At 41.6% G+C, this 25,494-nt stretch overlaps 1 long non-coding RNA gene across 2 annotated transcripts in view; it reads right to left on the bottom strand.

The window, feature by feature from the left end:
• The window catches only part of LOC113985560, a 150,155-nt gene that overhangs the window by 110,290 nt on the left and 14,371 nt on the right, over positions 1 to 25,494 (bottom strand). For both annotated transcript variants that reach the window (XR_005565948.1, XR_003539862.2), the window contains exon 2: positions 21,629 to 21,718. This is a non-coding gene — a long non-coding RNA (uncharacterized LOC113985560). The remainder of the gene's footprint in view (positions 1 to 21,628; positions 21,719 to 25,494) is intronic.

Genomic DNA, 25,494 nt, shown 5'->3' with positions numbered 1-25,494 from the left:
CTGTCATTTCCATACCAAAATATTGGCAGGCACTGTCCACCTGTCTTGAACAGTGTTTGTGACATGAAACTGTTGAAGTGATTCCATTTGAAAAAGTGACAACACTTTGCCTCTGATTTTCTGTCACAAAATTCAGGCAGCAAAGTCAGGGCACCAGGCACACGTGATCTTCCAAGGTCTGGGAATTGTTTCCAAGGACTAGGGATGGATCCAAAAGCTATGTGAATTAATGATTTCTCTTTCCTGCAGCTTTATGGTAAATTCCTAGATTCAAACCCCACTTAGAAGCAAGAACAAACATGTCAAAACATTTAAACTCTCAAAAAAATTCTCAAAACACTGAAAACTGAAAGGACAATCCATTAGAGGGATAGTTGTTCAGGATTTTCACTTGGGCATGGAACAAAACTTTCTCCACTAAGGACAGTTTGCAACAATTCTACTCTTCAGCCTCCAGAACACCAGTTACCCACAGTGCTTTTGCTGGAGACTGGCCCTGTAAGCTGCCTCTCTTGAGGCCAAGCCTCCAAGAAACCATATTCCTCATGTTCTCCCGCCAGCCCCTGTTCTTTGGGGTTGGCAAGTAAAGCAAGGAACTTCTAGAGAGAATGACTGTGATGGTAACCTGGTGAGTTGGTAACTCCTGCCCCTGCATGCCATGTTTTTCCAATATAATCACTGCTACTGGCCAATGACCAGCAGCAAACTCAGGAGCACGTGAGTGCATTGGAATGATTTGCAGTTCAGTCAAGCCTAGACTGGACTTGTCTGCACACACATCATCCTGCACTCCCATTATGTCAGCATTTGTTCTCAATCATGACAGCAGTCACTGGAATACCAATAATTTCTGACACACACCACAGCTTATTGCCAGCTACAAGTGTAGAGGAAAACACGTGTCCTGTGCAACTCTGGAAACGAGGGGATGGTCAGACAACATTTGCAATATCTGAGCAAAAAGCTTTCCTGTACAGAACTTCTCCTTTTGTATCATTCCAAATACAACTATTTAACAGAAGGTGCAAATCTCAATCTGGTTTAATTAACAGTTACAGGGTTTTATAACAGGCATACCACATTTGGGATGACTATCCTTCAAAAAAAGCACTTTAGTAGGAAAGTGTTATTGATCTAATGGAAAGAATGACTACCCCTAAGGATTACTACAAGTAAGTCTAATAATAGTATAGAAAATATGTCCAATGCAGGAAAAAAAAAAAAAAGACTCTAAAGTAGCTCAGAGCAAGCTACAAGACACTGCCAAGTTTGTCTATAGGGTCAAATCAATATATTATTTCTGTAATTAGCAGTTCTTTTTATGAAAATCAGCATCATATCTCTGAAGTTACCCACCAGCTTCACTTCTAAGGTTATTGTTTCAGTTTTTTAGAAAGCTGCTGAGATTATATGTGAATATTTCAAGTGTACTGTCCAGACTTAGCCAAGACAAAAATGTTATGTGAAGTCAAGTCAACATTGCTTTGCATCATACTGTCCTGCTTACCAGAGAGTTGACCCAGGTTACAGCTGTATTTCAAGTCTGCCCCTATCACTTGAAAAGGACAAATTGTCCTTGGGATTTAGAATAATTCCAGAAGCAAGTCCTTCTTCTCACTAGCAAGATCTGCAGGGTGAGAATAACCCAAACAAGGGTACAACTTCTTTACTGCAGATAAACCACCTGAAAAACATCTATTGAGCCACCCAGAGGGCAGAGGCACCTGGAAGAGGATGGTTTAAGCAGACAGCCTGCCTGCCACTCCAGCTGTCACCCCCTCGGGATGAAGCCTTCACTGCAGAAGCAGCTCAGCACTGGCACGATCTGTGCAGAGACACTCGAGCGCAGTTGTTGTGACAGGCAGTACCTGAACACTAAAGGAAAAGAGGATGATGAGTTCAGAGGCTCTTCTGCTGCCTTTGGGACTGGTTATACTCCAACACATGATTGGGAAAGTCAAAATGCATGTAACTAGAAAGAACTGCTTGCGGGTACTCCCCTGCCTCAGTCACGGGTTTCCATTCAGCACACTGCCAGTCAAACTGCAAGAGGGTGAAGCCACGCTGAAGGCTCAGACTACCTTTTGCCCAAAGATCTTTTGTGGAGAACCTGACAAGCATTAAGCATGCCAATGCCCCCACTAGGCAAACCCATCACTACCATGGAAAACAGCAGGAAAGCTCTGAAGCCCTGAAAAGCTCTCAAACTAAAAACTACCTCCTAGGAATTAACATCAGGTGACTCACAGGCTCATCACCTTTTGCCATGTAACAGAGGGTCAAATTTAGCCTCGATTTTAAGTGGGTATTTAGTTGCAAGAGAGCATGTGGAGCTTAAAAAGGGACTCTGTCTGCTCTTCACAACAAATAAGCTGAAAAGACTACAGTTTGTCTTCATTTAATTCTTAACAAAATGTCTTATCCCCCTCTATGGTCTGTACACTGGTTATCCCTCTAATCCTTTTGCCCTCTCCTGGACTGTAACATGCCCACTGCTTCCCAGACAGGTGCTCAGAGGCCTGTCTTGAATGTGCTGTAAAAGAACTACCTGGATATGAGAAGGATAATTATCTGTCCTGTGAAAGCTTTTATTTTCACTTATGTTGCAGAAGCAACCAGAGGTGTGAACCATGAGTAAACTTTCCTGCTACTAAAGCCCACAAAACAGATAATTCTCCACAGAGAAGCACCCTGTGCTAACACTGAAAGCAGAAGAGAATACAGAAGAAAGGAGCAGAAATTGCCCAAGGTCATGTGAATGTTTATACCAATGAAAAGTCTGCAGCTAGATCTTACAATTTCCACTTAGGTGGTACCCTGTAAGATCGAGTGTTGCATTCTACCAAGTATTCTACTACTGTTCCTGAGGATCAGTCATATTTCTTGTGTACTGAATACTTATTTCAAACACTGAAAAGCCTTTTCTAAGAAACCTTGAAAAAGTCCCATGCAACCAAACCTTCCACAGAGAGGCCTCCCATTTGAAACAATGGAACCACATATGTCCTGCTGTTCTGCACCAGCTCCCACTGCTGATCCAATATATACACAAATGTACAGGAATAAGCTACAGCATGAGGTGTCTTGGTCTAAAGATGAGCTCATTCTGCTGAAAGCATCGTGTTTTGCAACCCATCTCTATGGTTCAGATCTCAGTACCGCAGATAGATGTTCACGCAAACCATTCCAGCTAATGAAAATAGAGCTGTTCTTGGGAGCCTGATGGATGCAAGTTAGGATGACTAAGGCTGTAGCATGCTGTGAACTTAGAATCTGACTCTTAAACTGCGTGGTGTGCAGTGTGAAAGCCTATGATGTCTCAGTAATTGCCAGAACAAGTAATTGAGTTTTCATATTCTGAACTAACCCTGCCTGAGGATTTTAATACTCTTCAATTACAGAATCCCACCTCTTCTCCCTAGACTCTGGGGATTTCATATTATTTAAATCAAATTAAAGGAAATACTCTACCCAGAACAACCCTGAGCCTCACGTAAACTAACAGGAATCATAATTCAGACCTTGCCTCATACACATTCAGCAAGACACAACTTTGCCCGACCCACACCCCCTCCAGTCACTGCCAGAGCACAAGATACTCTTTCTTTAAACTGTGCAGCACAAAGCCTCAAATCAGTGTGTCACCAAATCCTGCTGTCCCCAGGAACACCTCACTTTGCTACAAGAAAATAAAGTGAACAAAACATCTAAAGCTGGGAAGGTGGGCAGTACACTAGGGGAAAAACATTCAAGTTTGTATGCAAAAATATGCAGACCTAGGCAAAGGTTTCATTTTCCCTGCAACACAGCCTTGTGTCAGACAAAGGCTGACAGACACATGAGCTTTGTTCAGGAGATTCCAGAGGAATTTTGACACTTACTTCCAGAGGAGTGCAATCCTACCTGAAGACCTGTGCGTCAGCAGAAGGGAAGCACCTTTCTATGGAGTGCTTGAGTATGATTGCATTTCCATTTTATTAGAGATGTCTGTGTCTGCCTTTCACTGAACACCTCACCACTTAGAATGTCGAGCTTCCAAAAGCAATTTTCTTGTACTGTTTTTATTGGGTCTGAATCAAAATCAGATTTGTTTGTTTGTTCTTTGAAATGAGGTAAATTAAAGAAATACTAAAGTACTACCTTGAGTTACAGGAGGTGAAACAGCATAACATACATCAGTAATACCAAGTTACATCCAAGTCTTCACTGTGAGTCATTGAGTTATGAAGAATGGCTGTCTACTGACAATCTTCATATATTCCATAGGATTATCTTCATCTCCTTGACACTGAAAGAATTCCTGTCTCAAAGGGGTTCTTTGACATCAGCTCTGAAGGGCTCAGGTTATACACCTCCTGTGACAAGTAGCACAGCACAGTGGGAACAGATCTACAGAGTAAAATAGGCTGTGCTAAAGACCAAATTATTGCATTATACACATTTCTGAGAGATTTCCCTTCAGCCCAAATCTCGTTGGCCCCAGTGAAGGACAGGCCCATTGGTCATCTGAACATATTAAATGCAATCCTAAATTGAATGAAAGTGAACTGCAGAACACTAGAGAAATCCAGGTTATGTGCTCCAAGACAGCACCATGATGCAAACAAAAGTACTCTAACCAAGGACAGTTCAGAGACAAAATTCAAAAATACACTTAATTGAAGCTAAAAGGCTAATGTAGAATTTGCTCTCCTGCAGCAAACACTTAAATATTCAGCGTATCTGAACCTTGTATACCAATTCTTGCAGGAGACAAGCAAAGTACAAAGCTAATGGTGTTCCTGAGCCTCCAAGTTCTCCTGAGAGGCACAGGTTTGTACTCTAAGAAATTTCTTCTGGGTTACATCAGCCCTAAGATCCCAGTAAAAAAGATCCTATTTCAGTTGAGTTACAGACATGAAGACTGTGCAAATGGAGACCTGACCAGGTGTGATTGTAGGAGGTGCTGAATCACAACCATCTCTCATAGATGATTATTAAATGCAGAGCAAATTCTTCAATTCAATCAGAATGCAATTAGTGTTTTGGGGTCAAGGTATATCTTCAGCAATACACTTAACTCAGCAATGTCATTCCACAGAGTGCTGAAGTACACATAACCCTCAGGCTAAAATTACATCTCAATCCAACATGTAATTTGAACACAAGCTTCCTACAGGGACCAGGATCTACAGCAGTCCAAAGCTTCTATAAAACCCACAAGTCTTTCCAGAGGGAAGCCTTTTCTTCTTATTGTTCTCTTTGCTGTGAAGCATTTCCCTTGGGAGCTGCTCTGCACAGAGCTCTAAGTCAGCCTTCAACTGGAAAGGACTCCCAGTGACAGAAGGTTGGAGCAGGCAGAGCTCAGTGTCTGCTCAGACAGCCCTCACAGGGCAAAGCCACTCCACTCCCATTACTGGCAATCAGTGGCATGGAAAGAACAGTCTCTGCACAGTGGGTTTCCCACCATCCATTTTGAAAGATATGCTTTAGAAATCCTTGAGCTGCCCACATTTAGACAGCAAGACTGGACCCCACCCATTTATTCTGTCATGATAAATATTTTTATGAAGGTATATAAATGATGATAAATCTCTTCTGTTAGCAGATTTAATTATGGGGTTTACATTAATAAAGCCTCAGGCTTTTACTGATATGAGTAGCATTTCCTAGCATGCATTTGAATGAGAAAGTGCAGAAAGATTAGAAATTAATCTTTGAAGTTGACTAAATAGTCAGCAAAAGTTCCTGTTTCCACAGCCTGCTGTAAAGTTTTTGATAAATTATAAAATCCAGCTTTTTATGTCCAACCAATACAGTGACATTTGAACTGACTTTAAAGGATCTCAGACATCAGCTAATCCAGCAAAGCCAACAACTGCCTTCTCTAAGGAAACACATGTAACTTTTCATGATATGGAAACAGTCTGTGCCTCTCTGCACCTCACATGGACAGAGACAAATGGGGAACTCTGAAAGCCTTCAGTACCCACCCAGTCTCCAGGAAAATCCAGCTGCACAGCTCCCAGAGCACATGCTTTCTCAGTTCTTGCCTCTAACACACTTTATTAAAAGATACCAGTCAAGACATCTCCATTTCCAATACAGATTTAAGCATATATTTCCTAAAAAAAATTTTTGCAACTGATTAGGACAAAATGTGACTCCTCTAGGACTAAACACACACACCAAGAGATGAGAGATGCCAAGTTAAAGTTCTCAAGTCCAGTTCAGGCTGACAGAGCTGAATCTGTTATAAGCTAAATCAGTGCCTTAACAAGTGGTCTACTGTTATTACTTCAGATAAGCCACCAAGTTTAAATTTAGAAATGGCAGACTGCCACAAATCAAACAATGAAATCTTCCTGTTAAAAGGTTCTGGGCAACCTTTAGTCTGAACTCCACATGGGCAAACACTCCTGCTTGTGGCAAGTTGTGTTGATCCCACAAATATCAACAGAAACACAAATGCAGGATCGAGATTTTCATTTGTCAGAGACTGGGAGGTCCTTGTGCATCATAACCAGTCTGGTCAAAGTGTTAGTCTGCTCCCGCCCCCTGAAACCTGCTCTGAAGGACCATGGGACCCTTCATTTGTCACTCCTTGGCTGACTCATCATCATCTTCAACACTGTGGTTCATCTCCCACCACTGCCATTGGACAGTAGCACCAGGGCCTTTGTTTTCATGGTCAGCAAAACAATAGATGTTTTATACCCCTATAAAGGCAGCAGCCTTTACTAGGAGCTAAACTTTAGCTGGCCTACAGCTGGAGCCTTCTCCCTGCCTGATATTTATCTCTCAGATATTTATAGACAAACATATCCCCCTCTTGGCCTCGGCAATACTATGCTAAGCAAACAAGCCAACCTCTCCTAGTCTCCTCTCATAAAGTAAGCTCTCCATTTTCCTTATCACAGTAGCAAGCTTCCTTTGCACCAGTTTATTTCCCTTGGACATGGGTCATCAGAACTGTACACAATGTTCCACAAGAAATCAATTCAGGTCCTTGTTAAGTAGCACTTATGCTCTCCAGTGGAAGCAGCTTTCACAGATACATCACAATTCTCTCCAATTCCTGCCCCTCAGTCTCCTGCAGGCTCTCCATTCCCATTTTCTCCACTCCTGTTCCCTCAAATGCAAAGACCACAGCCACCATTTCCATGCCCAAGGCACAGGTCTCCTGAGGGCAAAGTGAGCATCTCAGGGAATGCAAAACTCAGATGACATTCCTTATCCTGCGATAGCCAGAGATATTGGACAGGACACCAGAGGTAGAGTCCTGTCCCAGTTGGAATTTTGCAGTGTTTGAGCACAGTCTGATCATATTTGGACAAATCTTCCCCAGGAACCTTGATAAAAAAATTGCAACCAGATGATTATTTTTCTACATCCCCTCCAGCCATAGAAATACAAGACAAGTTAAAGGACTGTCCTATCTGTAACATTTCTAGAGCTTCTTATCCAGAAGACTATCATCTCATTCCTTTCACAAGAGATCTTTAATGTTTTTTGCTGGAATTCCTCTTCTCTTTCAATCACAACTGGCAATATTATTGACCTGTTTAAATTTTAACTAGAATGCTGAAGAAACACTCTAAAATGAATATGTAACAACAAGCACTCTGCAAGGCTTTACTTCTGGCACTGGGCAGTCAGAGCATGTTGAATTCAAGTCCTATTTACACCTCCTTCTATTAACTGAAAGACTTCACTGGCCAGTGATGGATGCAGTTGTCTGGAAGTCCATTATACTATGCAATCCCTGCTATCTTGAGAAGTCAGGCATAGGAGTATAAATTAACTGTGTTTCACATAGTAATACATGCAGCATACCTAATTTGGAAACAACGTGTACTTATTACTTTTGTTTTAACCAGTAGCATTCATATAACAAAAAAAATTCAGCAGATGCTCCAACATTTGATAATTTTACTTCACCTTCATTTTCAAAACATATTTTGGGTTTGGCAAAAAAAGAATCTAATTAAAATCCTCAGTGCCCTTCAAATCTGACTTTAAAAAAAATCAGGGCTTAGTGAGATTATATAATTAAAGATGCTAAAAAACCTACATTTGTTGTTCAAAAATCACCATTTTCTGCAGTCATAGCCTTCTGCTTTCAATGGAAGCTTCCACTGAGTTTCAGTTGTCCCACTGAGAAACATTAATTGAACTATACAAGTCCTTGGTAAAAATACTTATTTACAAACTCAGGAAATACTGAAAAGCATGCAGAACTATTCTATGCTTCTCATGAATACAATAGGGCAACCTGTCAAAAAAAAGCTTCAAATCTACAGCACATATTTACAAGTCTGTAATTCAGTTTGGGGTTTTTTGTGGAAAGATACAAGGTCACAGAGGGAATTTCATTATAAATGAGGAAAAACGGGCTTTTAAATCAGCACTATTTCATTGAAGGATCCTGCTCTTTTCAGACACTGAGTTCCAGTTTGGAAAGCACTTTTTTTCCCATTGCAGTGAAAAGCCTGAATCAAATGTTGGCTGAAAGCCTCGCAGCAGGGCAGTCAGCAGCACTGCGCTAGTTAAACACTGACATCTACAGTCGTGTCTTGAGAAAAAGACCGTCTCTGGAGTAGGATCCAACAAAACCATCGGCCCCTGCTCACACTCAGCGGGCACCTCCCGTTCCTAACGACCTGCTGTGAAACTCGCTGCACAGACTAAGGGTGGTGCTGTGCCATCAGACCTGCCAGAGCTACTGTTTGGTGTTAAGAGGGGAAGGACAGACACACACGGAACAACCACCACAGGCAGGAGGCAGGAAAGACACACAGGGCTCAGAGTCAGGTCCGCGGCTGCATTTTTCAGCACTTCAACTTCCATCACTTCAACTGAAGTTCACTCTGTGCTGGCACTGGCAAGAGAAGGAAACAGCTTGTGGTTTCTACTGCTCCAAATGGGTAGGGGGTGGGTAATTATACTGTTAATTAGACCAGTAATTGCAATTAAAAAGTTAATTTGATAACTTAGATAGTAGCTGAGCCACATGCTGCCAACAAACAAAACTGAATGAGAGGTATGAGTTTAACAACATTTCCTGCTGAAAAAGAAAAAATGTTCACAGCCAGAGTACATCTCTAAATTAGATGACTAACACTAGAGCTTGGCCTTGAATTTTCCTCAGGTGAGAACACATACCTGGATCTGCACAAATCCTTCTCAGATGCATGTCTTTTGTTCCAACTGCTGCAGAACAAGCTCTCAATTTTTTAAACTATCCAGGAAAAATGAAGCTCTAAGAAGTCTATGGCAACAGCTATTCCCAGGCTCTGTGCATTCATCCCATGCCATACCTCCAGCTCCACTGTCAGATCACCAGTCCTCACTTTGTCACTCCAGCACAGCATGGAAGGATCACAGAAGCATCTGAGAAGTTCACTCCTGCTAAACTCCAGTAGCTGACACTGCACTGCTGCTCATCCACAGTCCACACACACACACCCCCCTCAAGCCATCTCTCCATCCATGCTTTCTAAGGTTGATTTTATTAGTCAGTGCTCACTCACATTGAAGGGATCAGCGTCTCAAGGGTGACTTTAAACCTTCGGAGATCCAGTTCCTTCAGAGCGACCTGAGCTCACTTTATTACACTCTCTTCAGTATTGCCCAAATGAGAAGTCTCAGTACTCACAGCAGAGAGGAACAGTTAAGCTCCCCCTGCTACATACAGAGGGATACACATAAAACTCATGTTAGTAGCAGGGAAAGGGAACAAACCAAATAAAAGAATAACCCCATGCATTAGAATCTGTGTTCCCCACTTGAAGAGGACAAAGCTGTAATTCTCATGTGAAAATACAGTATCAAAGATGAGAAGATAGTCATGAAGGCCAGGAGAGAAGAAGAATGCATGGATGGATGAAGAGAATCAAGTAAGCTGTCATTACAAGCAGCATCTTACCACAAAGAACTTAAGCCCTTAAATTCTCTCAAATTGGAGGACATTCATCTATTCTCAAGTAATATCCACCTCATTAGGGAAGGTTCTATTAGAAATGAAGCTCTCAGACCCTCAGCTTCATTGTTTTTCTCTTGCCTGTTAGTGAGAGAAGGTTTTATTACCCTAATTTCCTCTGTTGATAGACTGGATTTTCCTGACTAAACCACTCAGGAAATTCACTTTTCCAAGCCTCTTTTCATGCATGTAATCCCAGGCTACTCTAACCATGTTATTGCAAATTACCCTTATGATCACTGATTAGATGCAGGACAACTATTGCAGAGCAAGTCGCAGTTGAGTCAACCAGCACCCAGAATAACTATGTGTTCCAGTTTAGAACCAGCTCTTCCCTGTCTCAGAAGTGCTTAAACTTGCAAGCTCTGTCAGAGTTCACCACCACTTTTCTTACTTTTATCAGTTATCCTACTTTTATTACATGATGATAGATCTTGGTTCATAAACACCTTGCCCAAAAATTTCATCTCATGTGTTGAGATTTTCCATTCAATTCATTTTGCTCTTACACCCAAGGGTCTTGCCAGTTGTCACCCAAGATGATCATAAGCCTGTCCATCCACTTATCCCAGCACTGGCATTCAGTTATCATCCCCACAGGGTTTATACCAGTCCCATATACCAGTCACTGTCATCTGGGCTAGGGGATGTGGCAGCACTCCTTGGATGGCAAACAATGGCTTAGCAAGGGTGTCAGGAAGGCTCCAGAGTAAGCAGCTGCAGATACCCAGGTTCTCAAAGCAAGTAGAGTTAAGAAGTGACTACAGAAGGCTGTAAGGCCACTGAAATAGAGTTGTGTGCTCTCCTTTTCTGCCATAATACATGAGTAACATTTCCACATTTACTACACAGCTCCTCGGGGCACAATCCTAAACCTTGCTTTGCAGTTACTCCTATCTTTTGTCCCAGGGCCTGGGCACATCAGGTCCCCTGAGATCAGTAAGGGACAGATAAGGATGTTTGTGCCATATTTCAGGCTTAATTCAAAACAGGAATGCAGAATAGAGATCAAGTTTTAGTCTGCTTTCAAGACTATGCCTCAAAATTAACTCATTTTCCTCACATGTTACCCAGAATATCACAGGCTGGAAAGACAGAAACAGAGCAAAGGGAACCCAAATTTAGAAATGGCATCTCTTAAGAATTTCTTTGTATTATGGTTTTTCATCCTAACTGCCAGCTTTGATCCCCTTACTCCCCAGCCTCCATGCATGGATCCTCTCCCTCTGAAAGAAACCCTTAAGTGGAGAAGTCATTTCTGCCAAGTCCTCAAGAAGCTGCAGTTCTTCCACTCTCAAACAGGGGGAGCCAAACCTACCTTTGGATTAAGTGTGCAAACGAAGGATGACACAAATATCTGCCTGTAAAACCCAACTGTGGTAGCTTTGAAAAGGTTTCATGTGAGAACTTTCATTGGCAAGAAAAGTAGATGACTGCTTTTAAATTATCACTGATGGACTACTTTGGAAAATAAACACTCACCTGTATTGTTTATTTTAAGTATTGGAATATTGGTTCTTTAAAGGTTTGTGCTGGGTCAAATTATTATGCAACTCACTAGAACATTAGCTGAAAGAAAAGTTTCTTTGCAGTGTTAATACCAAACCATAGCTTGTCATGGAGAAAGAGATTTTTCAGAGTTTCTCCTTGAAAACAAGAAACTGTCAGCTAAGGCCAGTAAATAGGGAGTGCATTCAAAGGATGAGAGGAGGAGAACTCTTAACTGCAAATCCCTGGACTACTTCTATCATCACTCAAAGGAACAAAACGTATCTGGGTGTTTATACATCACTATAATTTATTCAGGGAGGTGGCAGGTTTTACACTTGTATAGTCAATTATAGAATGCTGTATTGCTCGTCAGCAAAAGTACACACAACATAAGTTTCAAGAGACCATTATAGAGCTCAACAAATATGCTCACAACTAGTGATCTCAAGCCTGTTATTACATCCTTTCCCATTTTTCCAGCCTATCAAGTCACACAAAAAAAATCTTGCTGCCGTTAAAAGAAACAAGAAAAAAAGATAAGATGCAGTGTTTTGTAGAAGAATTTTGACACTATTCCCCCACCCTCCCCCAAAAAAGAAGTTTTCAACTTACTACTAAGTGACATTTCAGCTTCTATTGCAAAGCATTTTCATTTAGCTTATAGAAGACAAAAGCCCCAAACTACTTGCCTTGTACTTCATCTCAGGTTTACTTGGCTATTCAATCACATAAAGTTGCGAGAATTTGTGTGTTTTCAAAAAACATCAGTTTTCAATCAAAAACCAACACAGGATCATGGGAGACTTTGGAAATTGAAATTTCCTGATGTTTCTATAAATTTGGTAGTTTTAATTATCTCTAAATGCCAGAAAATAATGCTAGGTGAAGGCCTATTATTTATATTATTACATTATGTTGAAAGCCTTGCTGTTTAGAGATTTAGGATATGAGACTGAGGATAATTGATTTTTGAGGGAGGAGATATTTGTAGCTTGACCAAGGTTGTCTTTACCTTTGTCTCTCAAGACTTACATCACAGCTAAGTTCTCCCTCTCAACTGTTTTCCAGCTCAGTTTATTGTTTCTTAATTTCCTAACACCAAAAAGGGTAGGACACTCCTCTCCCTCAAGCACTGAGTCCCTCCACAGACACCTCCCTTATCACTTCAAAAGGTAGTCAAAGGAGCAGGAAACACAAATGTCCTTTTACAGATCAAAAATACTGCTAAAAATTAATTCCCTTTAATTTGCAAGACTGATATTAGCAGGCATCTCAGCATATGCCAAACAAGCAGAAAAATGCAAAAAAGCAAAACACCCTCAAAATAGATTTGAAAGGATAAGAAAAACTGTTGTCATAAATAATGTAGGATCCAGGGGAGTCAGCTTAGAAACCACTACTCTCTGAGCAAGTCTCCAGATGTACGAGGAGGTCAGGCAATTACCTTCAGTTCTTGATTAATGTAACTGGTGTGCACAGCAAACCCACAAGACAAACTACAGGCAGAGTTCTAATTGCCCTGATTACACAGCTTTACAAGAAGCTTCCAACAAAATAACATGCAGCACTTTTCCTTTATTTATATCTGACACTGAAGAACATCATGGGCAATCCATTTTTAAAATCCCCACTAAAGAAGCTATTAGCAGAAGCAAAGAATAATAAAAACAAGAGATGGGGAAACAGTAATCTAGTCAGTACCTTGAAGTATATCCTGTCTGTTTTAATGTCTCTATTTTGCTTCCTTTATGAAGGTGTAGGTTTTTTAAAAATGCCCAACAGTTTTAATGGCAAAAATAGCAACTTGATATAATTTCTTGATGACATAATGTAGCAGTGAAGATCTTTTTTGAGATATAAAAAAATGTTTTCTCTCACTAAATAGGCTCACAAAGAAGGGTTTGCAGCACAAGCATTACCCTCTAACTTGAACTGAACTTCTTCCACTGCTGCTGACAAAAATGTCAACTTAATCAATAGGTTATATTCAACTGTCAAAGTCTCTCCTACACTTACATTTTATCTCGCTCTTCAGTTGTTAGAGAGGAAGGAAAAGTGAGTTACCTAAATCAACATAAAGCCAAACACTGCAAGGGGAGGGGAATTTTCTATAGCCTGCAAAGATGAAACTCTCCCTCAGCTCTCTTTGTGCTGTTGTGCAAAGGAGAGGTGTGCAGGGAAGGAACACTTTCACCCTAACCCCACATGCTTCCAGCAAGGGCAGGTCACAATATTATGTCTTGCAATTCTTCTGCACTAAGGGATCCCTTTCTCCACCATTGAAAAAGGCCTGTTTCATCTCTGAGCTCAAGAGCTCTGTCTGCATGAAGTAATTCATATGTGCACATGGACCAGAACAGGTACACAGAAAACACTGAAATCTTAAAGTTTTCAAAAACTATTATCCATCTTTCTCAATGTCTTTCCCACTCGAAAGGTATCCTACACCACAAATGGGGATGGACTGTGCTAAGAGTCAGTCTTCTTCTGCCAGTTTGGGAACTTACCAGTGCAAGTGCTGACTACTCCTCTTACCAATAACATTGGGTGGATTCCTATTTCTTTCACAGATTTGTGACCCTCATGTTGAATTATGTATCTTAATTGCCAACAGCATTACCTGGCCTATGCAATCAGTCTTCATTAAACACCATCTCTTTTAACACTTTAACAGACTGATCAGTGAAATACTGACTGGTACTTGCTGATAATTTGGAAAGAAGCAAAAGGCTAAATGAGAACTGGATCAATATGCAGATTCTGACCCCAGATCAGCAAAGCAGAGCTGGCACAGCCTGGCCTCCAAGCAGAAATCACCAGCTGGATCAGGGAAATCTAGGTGGAAATTCCTGATCCATCAAGCTTCTCCACGATTTGGACAAATACATTTGGCCCATAGTTGATTTTCCCAAATAGTATCTGGGTACTTACTGGAACTTTCAGGTGGCTCACTCCCACAGCCAGGGGCAAGGAAACACAACCTCCTGAGACATTTTAAAAACACCTGGGTATTGATATGCATAACTAAGTAGCCAGATATAGCTAGTCCTTAGTTTCTCTCTGCCTTCACTGTCTCCCACTGAAATGAAAGAAAAGCTGAAAATATGTGTATAGAGAGAAAAACAGACTGAACCAGAAGCTCTGCTGGCATAAGTCTGGCACACATTTATTCGGCATAAATTTGGTCCAGCAGATTTGTTGTCTCAAAGCTTAAAATACACTAAAAACAAAGCTGCAGATTCAAAGCTTCATACTTCATCTTTGGAAGCCTGGGGTAGTTCTGGAGAATAGCTGTGAAAGCTACAAATGGCAATAATACATTTTTAATAAAATTGCTGTTTTAAATCATTTGTTTTTAACATCTATTTTGCAAGTCTCAGAGGAAACCAAAAGCCATTTTGTGGCAGCTTCCTCATTTTTATATATTATGAAGAATGTCCAGCTATAAATACTTGTTATGAATGGAGTTTGGTACTGAGGACAATAGCTGTAAAATAATGCCTGGGGGAATGAAAAATGTACTGAGGGTTTGATATAATGCTGACAGGCAGAGGCCCAATGCATTATTTCAGCATCAAGGTAACTTTTCTCTCCCAAGGACAATATTTTACACAGTGATTGCTTGAAAAAACCACCAATATTTCTTTTATTACACTAGTTGGTGTTTTCTCCCCGTACCCACATATTGAAATTACTATAAATCCTATTTGCTTTGGGGAACATTACCCATTTCATTTATTTAGGTGATATGCTATTTTTTTTCCACTCTGCTTCCCAAGTTTTCCAGAAAACTCTGCTTATTAAGTTGTTTCAGTCAGTTAAGGGGCAGAGGGGAGAAATCAGGTGCTCTCAGCACAGCTGTAATGATCCTGACCTCCAAAGAGATGAAGAGCAGTACAGTACATGAAATCAATAAACCCCCCAAATGCAGTCACAAATTCTGCATGTGATGTAGGTCCTGTGCAGCAAATTGCCAGCTGCACAGACAGGTTGTTGTGCAGCACAGACACAAGATATATGCAGGAATCCTTGTCTTTCCAGAAACACTGGGAAAAAAATTACACACACACTCTTAGCACACCACCTCAGCAGTGCTGTGATTCCCCACAAAGGCAGGACATGACACCACCAAAAGCAACTTGCTCTGTGCCCCAGCAGGAAACCTTTCAGACACATGCACAGAGGTCCAGCCTGGCCATCACTGCAAAGGCACACACTGAACAGCTGTGGCAGCAAGTGCTTTTAGACAAATTTCCAAAGGCAAGAGCCTTTAAGGGGAGCTTGGTCAGCACAGTGCTACTGCCAAGGAAGCAGAGAGCACGCTGGCACACTGTGCCAACTGGACACTACGGGCACCCTGCATGCTCCAGCTGCACAGGGGGAGGCTGCTGGGCTCAACCACACTCTCCTCTCACCCTCTCTGAGTCCAGGAGCTGCAGATAACCTTTGAAAGCTCTCCATACATGAAAGCTTTTCCTAGCTCTGAGCACTCTTCCAACTGTAAACCCATTTTCTTCTATTCTCTTTTGCCAATGCTGACACACACAGACATGAAGGACATGGAGCAGGTCTAAGGGCACTCTCAGAGCTACAGGTTTCTCTGAGAAATGGCTGCCAGGCTGATTGGGAAGATACAGAGCTACAGGGCCAGTAACAGGGGCAGTAGCCGTACAGAGCTGATTGCAGCAGGTTACTGTGCTGGCAGGGAGCAAGAGCACTAGAGAGTTTATATTTGCCAAGGTTTGTTATAATTCTCACTGTATTCTAACCACACAGAACAAACTCCCTTGACTAGGTTCTGTAAGGCTGCTGCATCTTGAGTTTTAGTCACTAGCTCATTATGCTGTTAGTTTTCAGCCAGAGCAATTCCTGTTAGTCCTGCAGAAGTACAGCTCGTTCAGACAGTTCTGAAGAGCCCCTGTGGCCCAATTTACCAAGGAAAATTTCTTAAAATACATGCATTACTGCAGCACCTAGAGCTTGAGCCAGCAGAGACCAGAGACTGGCATACAAAATGCCCAGAGAAAATAAATGGTCATGAAAAGCTGCACAGGCAAGCCCAGCTAAGAGGAGGTTGAGGACACACGCTAAGCCACAGAACCAACACAGCACTGCTCCTTCTGGCACAGTGAAGCGCTGAATTTGTCATCTATGTGTCTTTTCCATTTTCATCACCTGCACAGTAATGCCTGTCTATCTAGGCAGAAATGACAGCAACCCTGGTAACTGTCACCAGAACATTGTGGATTGAAGCAGGAATGAAGATCCCACGCTCTGGGCTATTGCTTGCAATGGCACTATGGCCAATAAAACAAATTGGGACAAGAAAGATTGAGTGCTTTGTTTGATCAAATTACAAAAAAAAAAAATAATAGCTGAAGGGAACACAGGAGATGCAATATCTTGACTTCCATCAAATAGTGCCTCACAAAATCACTAAAATGCTTGAACCAAATTGGTTTGGACAGAAGCACTGTCGGATGGTTTGGAAGTTAACTGGAAATCAGAAGCAGTGAACAACGTTGGGAAGTGGTGTTTTGAACAAGAGCATTATTTGTAAGCGTGCTCCCACAAGGATCAACATTAGACTCCATTTTACACAACACTGCTGTGGAAGGATCTGGAAAAACAAATAAGTAACACAATAAATTTCTGAATAGTAACTGCACAGAACAAAGAGGAGCCAGTTGGAATTGAAAGTATGACCACACAGCCAGTAACACAACAAACCTATACTATTTTAACAAGTATGAAAACATTATGGCAAGAAAAATAGTGGGAAAGCAGTAAAAGCAAGAGATGCCTTGTCATTTGGCCAGCAGAGTAGCAGAACCGTGACTAAGGCCATATGTTTTCCAAACACGTTGCCATTCTCCTGAGCAGAGTAGATCAGATCACAGGGGACATGACAGCTACCTATGACATGTACCATCATTTGTTAAGAGCTGGCCATCTGAGGACTAGACACCTCTCAGTAAAGCTGAAAAGGTTTAAAGAAAGGTGTCTATATTTATTACATGCCAGGAGATTTTTGTTGTTAATTAGCAAGTGATTTTCCCTGAGCAGCAAGGAAGATGGAATGCAACAAAAGCTGACACTTACAAACGTTAGCAAGAAACAGATGGTCCTGCTCTCAGTCAGGGAGATGAGGCTACAGATTTGGTCTCTTGAAATGTAAACACTATCCCCTTTCTTTTGTGTTATTACTCTGGAAATAAAGTTCCCATACTATAATATAGTCAGGCATTGTGCTCAGGCTGACACTACTGCTCTCAAAATTCACCTTCTGTCAAGTCTGTAGCTGAAAAACACAAGTTTTTCCTTTGATTTCTGTCTGCTGTCAGCATACCTCAGGTGTTACACATATCAGAGGAATCTTCATTAACAGCCTATGATCTGCTTTGCACAGTCAGTGTCATGGCTGATTAAGTTGCTAGATAAAACACACTGAGTTTCAGGTCCTAATTCTTTTTATCAACTCTAAAAAAACACTCCACATGATAAAATAACAAGTCTTACTGTTAATCTTCAGTAGCACTTAAAAAGTCTCAGATGCACAAATTAGAGAGATTCACATCTCCTGCTAAAATGTAATGGTCCAGGTGCATCAAAACACTCTGCAACCTCTCCCTGGCAGGGTTTGGCTGCTCAGGGCCTACTCTGACCTGGCAGAGTGATCCCCTGGGATCCAGCTGCTGGGAAGAGCCACATGGGGGAAAGACACGGGAGAGGTCTGGGCTGAGGCCTCTCGCCCTTGGTTTGGGAGGTCACTGCTCTGCCAGACTCAGCATCACCCTTGGTTCCCCAGCTCACGTGCCCTTGCAGAGCACTCCAACCTCTCTGCTCCCTGACATCTGACTTGTTTACCCACTCCTGGGGTAGAGCACCTGGTATTCAAAGTGATTAACAGGACCTAAGTAACCTCCACTCCTTTGTAACTGAAGTACATCACTGCTAAAACAAACTATTCCCAAACCCTGCTCTACAACCAACACTGACCCTCAGGCCATCATTAGTGGTTGAACATGGGCAGGAGACAGTCAAGGCAATGAGTGAGAACAGTGAGAGCTGTGGTGGATGATACTGCTGACATTCTGGGCAGGCTGCTTGCCTCACACCCTCCCAACTCTCATCCTGACTGGTCTCTACACACCACAAAGCAGCAGCCTAGTGATATTTTGCTCCCAAACCCATGAAAGCTGGAATTGCCAAGAATCTGCTGCTCCCAAAATACAAGCCATGCAATGCAAGAATGGCCCATTCTCATGGATGCTCTGCAAAAGAAGGAAAAAGAGGAAAAAGGCCCTTCAGGTCAGCACTGCTGAGCTACACCGAGATACATCTCAACATCAGTTATGACTGCGTGGCTCATAAGTGACACAGTGACAAGACTCCACTTGCTTTGCTCTTTTCAATGGGGAGGGCATGGGGGACATTAACCAACGAGAGAGGAACTACATCCAGGCACGTTACAAAAACAGGGTGAAACATTGAAGTCATCAGACTTTGCTCCAATCCTATAACAGCATAACTGGCTAAAGTGAAAAACCCCAGTCTCAGGATCAACAGCACTATGTCCAACTGCTGCCACTGCTAACACCTGAGACAGATATTAAACTCAATGCTATTTAAAACCCTTTCTTAAATTACCTACACAATATTCTTCACAAGTCTGCAGACAACACCAAATCAAGACTAGTGCTTGAAATTCTGATCAGATATTTGCATGGTTCTTATTTTATTTTTTCCACCATGCAGGTGATCAAACACCAGTACAGGGGCCAAGTGGGTGGAGAAGCTTTATCCTTGGAGATATCTAAAATTCGACTGGATGGGGCCTGTGCTTTTGTATTCTCTCTATGCAGTATTACTACAATGGGTTATGGAAGCCTGGACATTCAGACTACCACCCTATCTTCAGACTGCTTTTTTGTTGAAGTATCTAGCTTCTCACACAAACTAAGATGGATTTTATTCAACACTAAGATGCAATGAACAGACTGTCTAACAGCTACAGACACTCTCAAGCCATGTTGCCTCTCCTGGATGGCAATTGTTACAGTGGCATTTCGGGTTCAGTAGCCAATTTCAGGGCAAATTATGCAAACTATACAGGTTCTCCTCAGAATGAGGTACAAACCTTAGGTCAGCTACTTCACAGATTAAAAAGAAAAATAATTCACAATAAAACTCCTGATGGGCAGTGTGACTAATTACCTATCTAACCAAAAGCACATTTCCTCCCCTCCCCATGTGTCCTGAGCTCTGTAGAGATTGTCTGCCCATGGGTTTTGTGAGCAGAGCAATTCTCAGCCTGCCGTTCTTTGCACACACTCGCTGGCACTGCTGTGATAAATTGTTGCCTGTAGATGCACTGAATGTGCAGGAATAAAAAAAGGATCCTGTACTTATGGTAATACTGCTAGAAAAGAAAGAGCAAAGATGTTCATTTTAGCCATAGTGCAATAAGTAATGAAGGAATAAATTAGAGTTGATTAAATTGTTGACGCTTATAATTTAGGAATCTTCTTGCTCAGCAGTAGATGTTTTCCTCCCATAGCTATTTGTGATGTGTGGGTGGAGCAGAGGTAGAGGGTGATATATTTGCAGCTGTATTTGGATAGCATGGGTTTGCAACCATTCAGTATTCTGAGATCTGAAAGCTGTTGACCTTGCCAGCAAACAGCAATTAGAAGTTCAGTAGGATTTGACTGTCCTAAAGCCTTGCTTTAAGGAAGCCTTCAGCTTATCGACATGATACAAGCTTTCAGAATAAATATGGAAGGATCTCCTTGCTTATCAAGTACATAGCAGCATTATACTTACTGCAGCCTGAGACCTGCAGAGCATTTTTCTGGTTAGTTGGCACTTTTCTTTATAAGCAGTTGTGCTACTAATGATTCTATTAAGCAAATAATGTTGAAAAGCATGCAGGAAATCTATTCTATATAATAATGGACTGCTTCTCCTTAAGAATGAGGTTCTGTGGAACTACAGAACATAAACCTTCCTTTTTTTATAGAAAAATACCATGCTTTTCAGGATATTAAGGCTTAAGTAGTTATCAGAAAAACAGGACTCAACTAATTACAGCCCTGTGTTCTTTCAGCACAGCACTGAAGTGCATCAATTCAAAAGAAATTAAAGCTGCAGCCCCTAAATGTCTCTGCAGAGTTTTGTAGCTCGTGTTTTAGCGTTGTTTTGCCTTGTGAGGAAGCACAGGGCACCTGAACAACACTCCCATGGATCCCTACACATCACACAAACCATGAGGTCCTGCAGAAGGGAAACCACAACAACCCGTCCACTGAACACTGAGCCCTCTGTGAGGCTTCAGCGTAAGCATAACCCAATTGTAACACACACCAGGACCAGGATCACCACCCAGTACAGAGTCCAAAAGCAAAGTAACACCACCACTCCCTCCCAAGTTCTTCCTGCCATGGTTTATTAGTTATCTGGGATGTTCAGGGCTCTCTGTTGTTACAGCCCTGACTCCCGTGGTAATTACAGGAACTCCCACAAACACAACAGGAGTCTCCTAAAGCAGGGAGTGCTGAGAGCACAAAAAGCCCATTTCTCCACAGTGCCTTCTCTTTCAGCTGCAGAGATGGACCTCCCTATACAACTCAGAAAGTCTCACTAATTTTTTCAATGGAAAGAAGCCTTCTTGAAACACCACTCCTGTTTTTTTAACCATCCTTTGTGCTAACCAACACCTGTCCCCCGGCAGCCTGCAATGTTTTCTACTGACACACAAAAAGCTGTTGACCTGGCCAGCAATTACAGATTCACTGGGAACAAGATGTCTTTAAACTTTGCTCTAACGCAGCCCACCTAAGCCTGGGATCAAGTACACAGAAAATCAAAGGTTCAGGTCCCTTCTTGCCAGAGGGAACTCAAGCACACGCTGCTTCAAGGAGGATTCTCCAGCAACAAGCTACTTGAGGCAAAGAAGAGCATTGCTTGCACTCATACAGATTAGGCAGATCTCCTCCATGTTGAGTAGTTACACACTCACTCACCAGAGAGGAGCACAGTACCCAAAGTACACTAGCAGAGGAAAACAACTTGCAGTCCTTCCTTCCAATTTATTACTATTTTATACAGAACAGGATTCCAAGTTTCTCCCTCTCCCAATGTCTCCAAATCTCAAAGTGAAAACATCATACTCACTCTCTCTTCTCTCAGCAGCCAATCTGTTCCTTTCTCCAAAGGGAATGTGGTCTAGCAGTTAGAACACTTACTCAGATAGGTCAATTATTCCTAAATAAAGGAAAAAAAAAAACATTAGTCCTCCCATAATACCATTTTCCCTTTCTATAGGGCAGCAGAGAGCCTACACAGGCCCTGACAAATACCTACTAGATCAGCAGCCCCACTAAAAACAAGCACAGGGAGACCACAAGCCCATATAGAGGCTGGCCCGCCCAGCACAGGTGGGACTGACCTCTCTGTGACCCAAGCAGCAGAATTTAAGGCACCTGTGGCACCTCAGTAGCAAAACCCAAGTACACCTGAAGACACGGACTTTGCCAGGGCTATTAAAGTTATAAGCATTTTAGCTTTGGACTTCCAAAAGTAGTAGCTTGTCTCATAACTGCCTTCTTGAGGATCTAAGCCCAAGTAAATTCAGAAAGAAGGGAATAAGCCTTTGCTGGACATCATTGCCTCCCTTCAATTTTAAGTATTATTCATTTAGGGCTTGATATAAATGTGGGTGAAAGCCCAGATCCTCAAGGAATAACCATCATTAGCCTTGTCCTGTATGTAGTAACCTTGACAACTTTACACCACCAATCACAGATGATGGATTAATGAAGACTGATTTGAACCAGCTGCACTCTGTCAGAGTCTTTGCTCTGATCTTCACACTGCCATAACTTTCCCTTTTAACTGATTCTGCCAGGTGTGAGGCTGTTAAGACAGCAAAGCACTCTACCTCCCTTCTGCAATTCAAAAAAAAACAAAACAAAACAAACCAACCAAAAAAAACCACACCAATTTTCACCACTAAGATATTTTTTTACAGTAGTGAGCAGACTGACATGACCCAGCTTCTGTCAAATGCTTGTGTGTGCACATGTAGTTGAGGCTTCAAAACTGACCCAAAATTTTGTGCTCAGCAGACCAGGCAAAAAAAGGAGAGGCTTATACCACAAACAAACTCACAACCACAGAAGATTATTGATATGTTTCCCAGCTCTTTCTGAAGACCATACAGAAAAATATTATTATAATATTACAAATATTATAATATTACAGAAGCAAAACTATAACAGCTACTAAAACAACCTTAGTAAGACATAACCAGCATTATACAACAAGAGAACATATAGTAAGGCTGCTCCTTTCAAATGCTGCAGTAGAAGAAGCCAGCCTGAAACATGCAGTCCTGGCAATGCCAGAGCTATAAAGGGACATGGGAAAGCTCTTCAGAAAAGAACATCATTAAATGATGGCCTTTACTGGGTGACTGAATGAAGGTGCACCACTGATCACAAGGGTCAGCTCTTCCCTTTGTGACCCAGGAAGGGATCAGAGTGGAAAGAAAAGGGAATTCACATACAACCCAACATCCATTCCCTCTGATGCAGAAGATGGGATGTGTACAGTCTCTTCTAGCACATTAGTGTGCCCACCCTGCTTCTTTCTTGCCTCATTTGACTGGAGGAAAAACAGTTCAGTGGCTGCCATCATCATCCAAGTCTTCATGACAACCTTTTGAACCAACCCATCATGGGAGAAACATCTGCAGTTCAATCCTCTCTAATATTTATGTGAGGCTTACTGCAGGAATTGATTACATGCAGGTCATGTTTTGGATATTAACTTCTCAGCCATAAAAGAGCAGAGACATTTTAATTTAAACAAGAGTTTTGCTTTTAGGACACAAAATAGTAGTTTCCAGGAAGAAAAAGAAAGAAGGAAAGAAAGAAGTTTTAAAAAAGACTTTGCCAAGCCTGCACTGTGTTCCAGCTTGATCTTTGGGTCTAGTGCTGAAAGCCAACGCCTGAGCAAATGCTAGAATCCCAGCAGCCATATGAATCCAGACAAGTCACTTAATCATGCTGTGTCTCCATCTTCTCATAGGAGTAGCACACAGCTTCTTCACTGGGGTAATGCAAAGCTGATTTCATTACTATTCACAAAGTGCTTTCTGCCCAGCAGAGGAAAGTATTACGGAAATGCTAAAAATCTCTACTGCTGAGCTTCTCTTCTAAGCCAGCTCTTTTCATAAGTTATGTCCTACCAAGCATGTAAAAATTTCTTAGAACCTTCTTAATCAAGAAAGCAAACATACACTCATTTGCCAAATGCAGGCTTGTAATTATGTGGAAATGAGGCAGAAACAGCACATACATGCATTAACATTGACATGATCAAGAGATAACAGCACCATTAATATAACCTCTTAGAAATGACAGTTTTCAGCCCAACAGTTGGAAAATCACAAGTGGGGCTCATTAAACATTTTCTTTTTTAAATGACTTAAACAAAGAGGAAAATGCTGCAGTAACTCAAGGGAGGGAAAGGAGCAGCGGTGCTTAAATGCACCAAACACATTCTAAGATGTCCATCCAAATGGACCTATGGACCCAGGTACCCAGAGCAGACATTCAGTGGACTACTGGATAGCTGTAAATAGCCAGCTGACCTTGTACGAGCTTCTTCACCTGCTTCAGACAGAAAAAATCTGACAGTAAAGATAAAAAAGCACATGCTGCCCATTAATGGACACTATCACCAAGGAATGGTATGGGATCAGGAAAGCAAGCAGCAGAACTGGGCACAGGAACAGAGAAGTCCATAAAACACTTGCCACTGCGACACAGGTTACCTGAAGGAAAGCACTGGGGAAACCCCTGAATCTGTGTTGGATTTCATTGAAAAGTCAGAGTAAAATATATTCCACTGTCAACCTGTAACATTGAAGATGTTCCTACTCCTACCAAAGCATGGACACATAAAGAAGTTCATAACATGAGGCCATATCCTGAATTAGTTTCTTTTTCTTCTTTTTGTGTTTTTTGGTTTGGTTTGGTTAGGTTGGGGGTTTTTTTAATTAAAACAGGTCTATCTTTCCAATTTTCATTTTTCAGCATCAAAAGTCAGCATTCTAACTCCTGTTATTTTCAACTATGTTGACATTGGGAAATACAGAAACAATCCCATTGTTGCTTCTTTACTTCCAAGCTCCATGAAAAACAGCCTGACACATACTGCCCCAGAGGCAAATGATTTTGCCATGCATACTGTCAAATCAAATGCCTTGGAGTCATTTCAGCTGCTGCAGATGGTAAAACAATTTTTCCTTATAATTAACCAGAATTTCCTAAGTTTCTACTTGCACCAATTGCCTCTCGAGTGGTCCCTGTGCACCTGTGAGAACAGTTTGGTTCTGTCTCCTCCCTGTTCTCCAGTCAGCCAGCTGCAGATAGTAATAACTGAACCCTCCCTTCCTATAAATATTTTAGTTAGCAAACAGTTGTAAGACTTCCAGTGCTTTTTAAACTATCTGAACCTATATGAAAGAGGGTGGTTTTGACATTGTTTTGGTTGCTGTTGTAAACACAGGTTCTCTTCCAAAAGCAATATATTTAGTAGATCTTTGTCCGTGTGACATGAAAGACAAAGGAGTTTCATCTTACCAATGGTTAAGATTGGATTAGGTTAAACAAATGCAAAGCACTTGGATCATTTTCTAAAACAAATTAAGGATCCAATAAACCTTATTAGATCTGGGAAAGACAGGATATTTCTCTACACTAAAAGCTGTATTGCTTCTTTTGGGTGATATTGGTACAGATCAGGTGCTCAGCATTTGTATCAGCACCTTCCAATATATTGAAAGTTCCAACATGTTGTAAAGCAAAGCTTTAATTACCTTCTTGGCATTTTACCGTTGTTGATCTGCCACATGTATTGCTGTATTAAGTCACCAAACAGAGACGTGGCATGGGCAAACAATACTGATGAGGAGTTCTAGCAAAAAAAAAATCACCTTAGTTACATTAATAAGCTTCCCCTATAAGGCAAAC

Source organism: Pipra filicauda, unplaced genomic scaffold (assembly GCF_003945595.2).
Source record: "Pipra filicauda isolate LSUMZ 115617 unplaced genomic scaffold, ASM394559v2 scaffold58_size5111680_pilon, whole genome shotgun sequence".
In the NCBI taxonomy this organism is placed as follows: Eukaryota; Metazoa; Chordata; class Aves; order Passeriformes; family Pipridae; genus Pipra; species Pipra filicauda.
Note: the sequence above shows the minus strand (reverse complement) of the source record. Positions and strands in the feature narration are given on the sequence as shown.